The sequence below is a fragment of the Hevea brasiliensis genome, chromosome 2 (assembly GCF_030052815.1).
Source record: "Hevea brasiliensis isolate MT/VB/25A 57/8 chromosome 2, ASM3005281v1, whole genome shotgun sequence".
Classification (NCBI taxonomy): domain Eukaryota; kingdom Viridiplantae; phylum Streptophyta; class Magnoliopsida; order Malpighiales; family Euphorbiaceae; genus Hevea; species Hevea brasiliensis.
The window spans coordinates 17,080,272-17,088,273 of NC_079494.1; the positions used below are offsets into that span (position 1 = coordinate 17,080,272).

The following is an 8,002-nucleotide window of genomic DNA, read 5'->3' on the forward strand; positions in this document are numbered from 1 at the left end:
GCTTGCTGAGAGATTTAATTCTCTAACATCTTATTGTGAGTAACAAGTTAGTCCATTCTGGAAGTTAGCTATTTAATCAATTCATCTTATTGTTGAGCTGCTAGGAATCCTTCCATCATGTTTTCCATAGTCATTTTCGGTTTAGGTTGTTGAGGTTGGAGAGGCAGTGATGACTGTGCAAAGTTTTGACCTCGGTTCTAAAATCCAAGGGGTGCCGGCGGTTTGTACCCCTGTTTTTTGTTTATTGGCTGGTTCTGCTGATTGAACCATGAGAAATTTGGGTGATTCCTCCATCCAGGGTTGTAAGTATTTGAATATGGATTGTTGGGCTACCTCTAGTTGAAGTTTCCTCCATTATTCACATAGTTCATCTGTTCTGAGGAGGGTTCATTGAAATTGCTGTATTCTGAATTCATGTATCCTCAATTAATGTATCCTCCTCCATAGCTGTCTTCATATTAACTGTTTGTACCAACTGTGTTGGCTTGCATTCTTTTGAGTTTCCTTGTGAGCTGATCAAATTGAGCATTTATCATGCTTAGGGCGTCTATTTCCAGTACCCCTGCAGTTTTCCTTGCATTTTCTCTTTCATTTGACCACTCATAATTATGGTATGCAACCCTTTCTAGAAGTTCAAGTGCTTCTGGCACTGTTTTCTCCATTAGATCACCCTCTGCAGCTGAATCAACTGTGCTCCTTGTAAAGGGTAGTAATCCATTATAGAAATTTTACACTAATAGCCAATCTTCTATGCCATGGTGTGGACATTCCCTCTGCAGGTCTTTATATCTTTCCCATGCATCATAGAGTGATTCCCCTTCCTTTTGTTTGAAGGTGTTAAGCTCAAGCCTCAGTTTTACAGTCTTTGCAGGTGGAAAATACCTTACTAGAAAAGCTTGAGAGAGGTTCTCCCAAGTTGTGAACGTTCCAGCTGGTTGAGAAAGTAACCACTTCCTTGCTCTGTCCCGAAGGGAGAATCGGAATGCTCTGAGTCTTATTGCTTGATCAGACACTCCATTCATCTTGAATGTGTCACATAAGGCAAGAAAGCACTGGAGGTGATAGTGTGAGTCTTCTGTTGGTGAACCTGCAAACTGGGTTTGTTGAATCATTTGGAGCCATGCTGGTTTTAATTCAAAGTTGTTGGCTTCCACTGTGGGTCTAGTGACACTAGACTGAAATCCTTGAACAAATGGAGCTCTGTAATCTCTCAAGAGTCTTGGTCTGTCATTGTTATCAGCTATGGTTGGAATTTCAGGATCTCCTTGACCGTGCTCTTAATGTTTCACTTCTCTCCTAATGGCTTTCAGATTTCTATCTAACTCTGGATCACAGTCCAAAATTTCTTCTTTTGGCCTTATTCTGGTCATATACTAGATTGAGCACGTGAGAGAAAAGAAGAAAAATATAACCAGTAAAATAAAATTATATAATAAATATATTTGCCTAAATCAGCCAAATTGCCTATCGCTTGATATTACTAAAACCAAAAATTCCTCAGCAATGGCGCCAAAAACTTGTTTGCCTGGTTTTACAACCCCGTAAAGGCACATATCGCTAACAAGTAATAAAGTGATAAGTAGAGTATCATTCTCACGAGGAATTTTGTTTAGTAAGCACCAATATACACAGTAATTTTTACTGTCTAGGCTATCTAATACTTAGGGAATGAAGTTTGTAATTTTAAACACTAGAAGAGTAAACTTAAAATGAAGTAATCTATTTTTGGAACAATTCTGGAACTAAGATTTCATACTTGAATCTTATTAGGGATGTTATCTCATTTATTTATTGAATTGAGGATTGTTTTCCTCGATGGAAATTAGCCCTAATTTATCCTAAATCCTCTCTCAAGGCATCTAGGGTGTATTTTAATTAACTCAAACCCTACTTTCGTGGTGATCAAATTAATTAAAATCTTTTAAGACTTTTGACCAATTTTTAGGTTTCACAAAGGTATCGGCCTATGTCTAGGTCAGAATTCCTAGGTTCAAGATCTTGATTTTCTAATGTTAATATTCACCTTTCAGTCCTTTAATCAACATCTACAATCATGGCTAAGTGGGTACCAGCACATAGCATGTATTAAGATCACAAGAAATTAAATTAAGAAATGAATCTCAATCCAATAAATAAAACTTAATTTTCATCCATAATAATAATTACAAGCATTACTCTCCCAAATCTAGAATGAGGAAACTACTCACTCATGGTGAGTTCAACAAACATAATGATAAAAGGTAAAAACAGTAAAAGGAAAATCATGTAAAAGAAATAAAGCAATAGAAATTTGTCTAGGGAGATGAAACGAAGGAACCGAAGATAGTTTACAGCTTTGATCTTGTGGAGCTTCAACTGGAAAACTTCTTTTGGTACTGATGCAGAGCCCAATAGCAGCAGCCTTCAACAGCACTCCCGACCTCTCTTCTTCTAAAGTTTTCCTTTCTATTTATATTGGTTGCTCTAGGGTTAGGTCACTTTGAGTCCAAAGGGCCTTAGGAGTCTCATTTTTATTTGAAAACAGGAGGGGAATTCGAGTTATAAAACTGGTTGTAACATAGTACACGGCCCGTGTGTCACTATATAGGTCCCGACATGCAGGGCAGTGTAACTTGCTGGAGTGGAACTGCGAAATCTTGCATGGGCACAGAGAGTTACATGGGTCTGTGCCAACTACACGGGCCTGGTTACACGGGTCGTGTACTGTTGTTCTCATAAGGTTCTTCAAGCTTGCGTCCAGCAGAGACTTACACAGGTCCCTGCAGATTATATGAGTCTACTCACACAACCCGTGTACTTATGTTTCTCATCGATTCTCTTAGTTTTCTTCTGGCAGAGAGTTACATGGGTCTAGGGCTTGGTTTACATGACCCGTGTACTGTGTATCAGCAACAATTCTCTGTCTCTTGACTCCTCCAAGCTTTCCTTTGCACTCCTATACATCTGGGGCTTCACCCAAACACCTAAAATGATGCACTCCTATACATCTGGGGCTTCACCCAAACACCCAAAATGATGCAGAAAACATGGAATTAAGGGCTTTACAATAAAAATTACAAAAACTAATGAAATCAACTATTATGCATGAAAATACTTGCCTAAATGCTATGAAATAGTATGCAATTGTGTTTAAAAACATCTATATAATTCAAGTGTATCAATCCACATTTCATTTCCATAGATAAAATAAAATAAAGATGCAAGGTTGGTGAAACAAAATTAATCATTAATTGTATGAAATCCCATTTAAGCACATCATAAATCTAAAATAACTAAACTAAATATTTAACTCTCAAACTCATATTAAAATAATTAAAAATAACAATGGCCAAAATTATTAAATTATTTTCTTCTAAATTTCTTAATCAATATTGCAACCATATTTTACAAAAAAAAAATGTAGCAAAATTAATTTTTGCTTAATTCATCTCCTAAACACACTATCCACATTTCATTTCCTTAGATAAAATAAAATAAACATGCAAGGTTGGCAAAACAAAACTAATCATTAATTGTATGGAATCCCATTTAAGCACATCATAAATTTAAAATAACTAAACTAAAGATTTAACTCTCAAACTCGTATTGAAATAATTAAAAATAACAATGGCCAAAATTATTAAATTGTTTTCTTATGAATTTCTTAATCAAAATTGCAACCATATTGTACAAAAAAAAATGTAAAAAAAAATAAAACAAAATAATAAAAATAAAATAAAATATGTTCCTCCCACCCCCCAAACTTATCAAAGAGATTATCCTCAATGGCCAAACAAAGAAGCATGTGCCATGAATATGGAAGTACAACACATAAACTAAAATGGAGCAAAGTGAAAATGTGTATGAAGGAAGAAAGAAAAGTGTGTGTTATCTTGAGGAGAAAAGATGTTGTTGACCAAGAGTATACATAATAAGATAAAATAAAATCACTTGGCTTGAGGTGAAGTAAAATGAACCAATGAAAACACAAGAAAACAAAAGAACAATTGCAAAAGGAAGAGGACAAGCATGGCTTGGAGTGAAATGGCTCATGGCCAAGCATGGAGAGGTGCGCCTTGGGGTGATTCTCACACCCAACCATGTAATTTGCTGCCCAAGAATACTCACAAATGCATGAAGGGAACTGCATGGCAGGCCATGAAGCACCACATGGCTAACCATGCTCCTAAACAGACTAACCATCCATGAAATGAACCTTCTCATGGCCAGCCATGACCTTTATTGCCATATAAACACAAAATGTCCATTTTCAACTCCATTTGAATAAAAAAGCTCATGCCCAACCATCAAATTTCTTACAAGCTTGCATAAAGCCATGACCTTTACTGTTTCTCATGAAAAATTTTTTCTTTGCAAATTAATTTTGAACCTTTTTAGACAATGAGTTCCATGGCTACCCATGACTAACTCCCACCTGGTCATGAAGTTTACTACTAAAAAAATTACTTCACTCCATTTTAATGCAAAATAAGGCTCTAATGAAAAATGACACTAAAATAAAACCATACAGCAAAATTGCATCTTCTTCACATTTGTCCAACAAAATGTCATTATTCAACTTCACAAATATCCATCAAGCACAAGATATGCATAAGATTGCAACATCAAAATTGAGCATATCACCTCAAAATCAAGAATTTCATTCTCAATGGCTTAATCATGCATATAATGAATTTCATCAAGGCAATTAGGATCACTCACCTTCGATGCGTTCCTTTTCCCTTACTTCACCAAATCTAATCTTCTACTCCTTTCTTTGTTAACCTCAAGCATTTTTATTTTCTTTTCCCTTTTATATACTTATAACCAAAGAAGACAATACCAATCAAAATTTGGGGAAACACTTCAACTAAAATTAAATGAAATTAAATATGAACAAAACTTAAAGAAATAATAAAAAGAAAGGAAATCAAAATTTGTTGATTGGGTTGCCTCCCAAGTGCGCTTGTTTTAGGTCTTTAGCTTGACCTTTTGGATAATTACTCATCAAAGAGTGGCCTCTGCCCATAGTAGCTGTCATGTAATGCTCCTCTTGAGTCTTGGTTTAAGGCACCCTTAAGATTGGTTATATTTGAAAAAATTATGTGCCTACTATGAACAACACTTGGCTTTGACTCATATGCTTAGGAAAAGTACTCAAATTTTTCCTTTAGCTTAGTGAGGACATAGCATAGTAAGGGTGGTGTCATTGGGAGGTAACGATCCTCGAGTGGTGTATCTATTAAAACCATCAGTGAGCTCAAATTAATGGTTTCACATTTTTCCTCATCTGCCAATTTTGTTTGTAGCCCTTTTCATGTGAGAATTCTCTTGATAACTCAATTTCTACTTTAGGGCCTATCTCTTCTAGAGGTTGAAATTCCCATGAATTATTTCAACTTACTTTCCCCACCTTTAGTGTTTGATTCATCTTTATAGAGTAGGATCTCATTATGCACCAATGGACTATCAAAAGTCTCATTCTCTACTCTAGATTGATTATCAAAATTTTCTAATTGAGTACACACCTCTTCCAATCTTGAATTCTTTTCTTATAATTGATGCTCATTTTCCCATGAAGTTCCCTCATTATCCAAACATTGTTTCACCAATAGATTTTCATTATCCTCCCATATAAAATTTCTTCTCATTTTTTCTTGCAACTAAGCTATTAACTCTTCAAACTTTGAATTTGACTTTTCAAATTGAAGTTGATATTCTTAAAAAGTTTCCTCATTCTCTAAATCTTTTTTCACCAATTGATTTTCATCAAAACCCAACTTTAACTGCTTTTTCAATTCGAGCCACTATCTATTCAAGTATCAAATTCTTCTCTTCCTGATCCTCAAATGAATAGTATATATTAATAGGTTGAGAGATATATGGAGGGTATTGGTGGCTTCAGCTCTACAGTTAATGATCCCAATACCAATGGTAGTAGAAATCTGCCATATCATTCAATAATTGAGCTATTTCCTCATGACTTTTGCGTAAAAATGACCACCAGTTGCCATGCTCCATTATCCATCCAACTTCTTGTAATATCATCTAGTCCATTATAAAAATAGAGAGTAAGAGACCAATTTGAAAGACTGTGATAAGAGAATCGCTCTGTCATATCATTGAACCTTCCCCAAGCAACATAAAATGGCTCCAAGTTTTGTTGAGCAAAACTTGTGATTACCTGTCAATGATACATCATGAAATATCTCATAAGAAAAATAAGATAATAATGTAGAAGAATAAAATAAAAAAGAAAAAAATATCAAGATAACTAGCAAAATTAACTAGTTTGATATTAAAGCACCAATCATCGACAACAGTGCCAAAAACTTGACACGCATCTATAAGTACACGGATTTGTATAAGTAATAAAGAGTGAATAAGATATCATTTCCAAGAGGATTATCTTTAATTACTAAAATTTATTTTAATTTTACTAATATCTGGACAATTGAATTAGATTAAATTTAAAAAATTAAAATTGAACTAAAGATGAAATTAACTAATAAAAGCAATGAAAACTTTAAGTTTAAATTCAAATCAAAAAATGGCTAAGGATATTGATTTCACTTGACCCAATAATTAATCTCAATAAATCTTTTCTAATAATTAATTTTAACTACTTTTGTAAGGGTTAATAATTAAAAGCATTTAATAGTCTATTTCGGGTATCATCAAACCTTCTAATTAAAGAATTAACCCCTATTTCCTAATAGAGAATTAACCCCTATTTCCCTAGCTAAATATCCAGCCACTCATAATGTCAAAAACTACAATAAAACTCATACAATCAAAATTGAATATCTCTCAAAGAAAAGAAATTAAATGGGAAGAAAATTGTAACTCCCTCACCTTAGATAGTTCTGTACATTATACTGTTCCAGTAACTAATGTCTGTTCGAACAGCTAGAATATCTGGAATCATACTTAAAACATAGAAAAAAGTCATAAATTAAATTAATAAAGATCAAATGAGGGTGGTGGAAAATAAGAGAAATGGAGTACAAATTGGTTAAATGAGCTTAAGTCCTGATGATAGGTGACCGATCCAGGAAGCAACTTTAAGTTCAGTTGCTATCCTAAATTCATGTAGGACCCTATAGAATCCTTAACTGAGGAATTATTGGGAATTTATAAATCATAGAAATAAAAAGGGAACAAGCACAATTAAGTGAATCAAAACTTAAGGACTCATCGGGTATTATGAAAAAAGATGGACTAACCAGATGAGGGGCATTTTGATCAATTCACTTCAAGAGTTGACTTTTGACCTATGTCCATTAAAATGAGTAAGATTAAAATATTACAATGGAATTAAATTAAGTAATATGTGTAGGAAAATTTAAGTGGGACATGGATGAAATTAATAAAATTGTGTAAAAATAATAATAATTAAAATTATAATTTAAATATTTTATTAGAGAGAATTATAAATAAGACAAAATACATTAAAAATCAAATAAAAACCCATCTTCTTCTTTCCCATTTAGCCATCCCACTTCTCTCCCTCTCTCTTCCTCCTCTATTTTTGCTCATCTAAAGCTTTGAATCCACCATTTTCTTCCATAAATCCCATACCAAATTAGTAGAAAACTTGAAATTAGACCTCAATTGGAAGATTAAAAGAAAGAAAAATCAAAGAAACCTTGAAGATTTGGAAGATTGAAAATCATCATTTGAGGTAAGTGGTCCTCCAAACTTAATTAGTTACATATTTCTTAAATTTAAGTTAAATTATGTAGAAATAGCAAAGAAAAATGAAAAAATCATGCATGAATATTGAGAGGAGAATTTCAGCCATGTTTAGGGAAGTTAGAGTTTTGATGATTTGATTCAATTAAACAAGATTGTTAGTGTTGCATGATGATGTATGTAAGAATTATGTAATTGAAATTATTGGAATTGGAAGTTGAGAATTTAGGGTTTTGAGAAATTAGGGTTTTGGTGGTATGAACTTCAATTAATGTTGATAAGGTAAAATTATGGTCCTTTGATGTTCATTGAATGAGCAATGATGTTG

The 8,002-nt window shown here is 33.6% G+C and overlaps 1 non-coding gene across 1 annotated transcript; it reads left to right on the forward strand.

The window, feature by feature from the left end:
• The first annotated feature begins 750 nt into the window (after positions 1 to 750).
• On the forward strand, positions 751 to 857 carry LOC131178074 (small nucleolar RNA R71). Its single transcript, XR_009147204.1, has one exon. It is a non-coding gene; the product is annotated as a small nucleolar RNA R71 (small nucleolar RNA).
• The last annotated feature ends 7,145 nt before the right edge of the window (positions 858 to 8,002 follow it).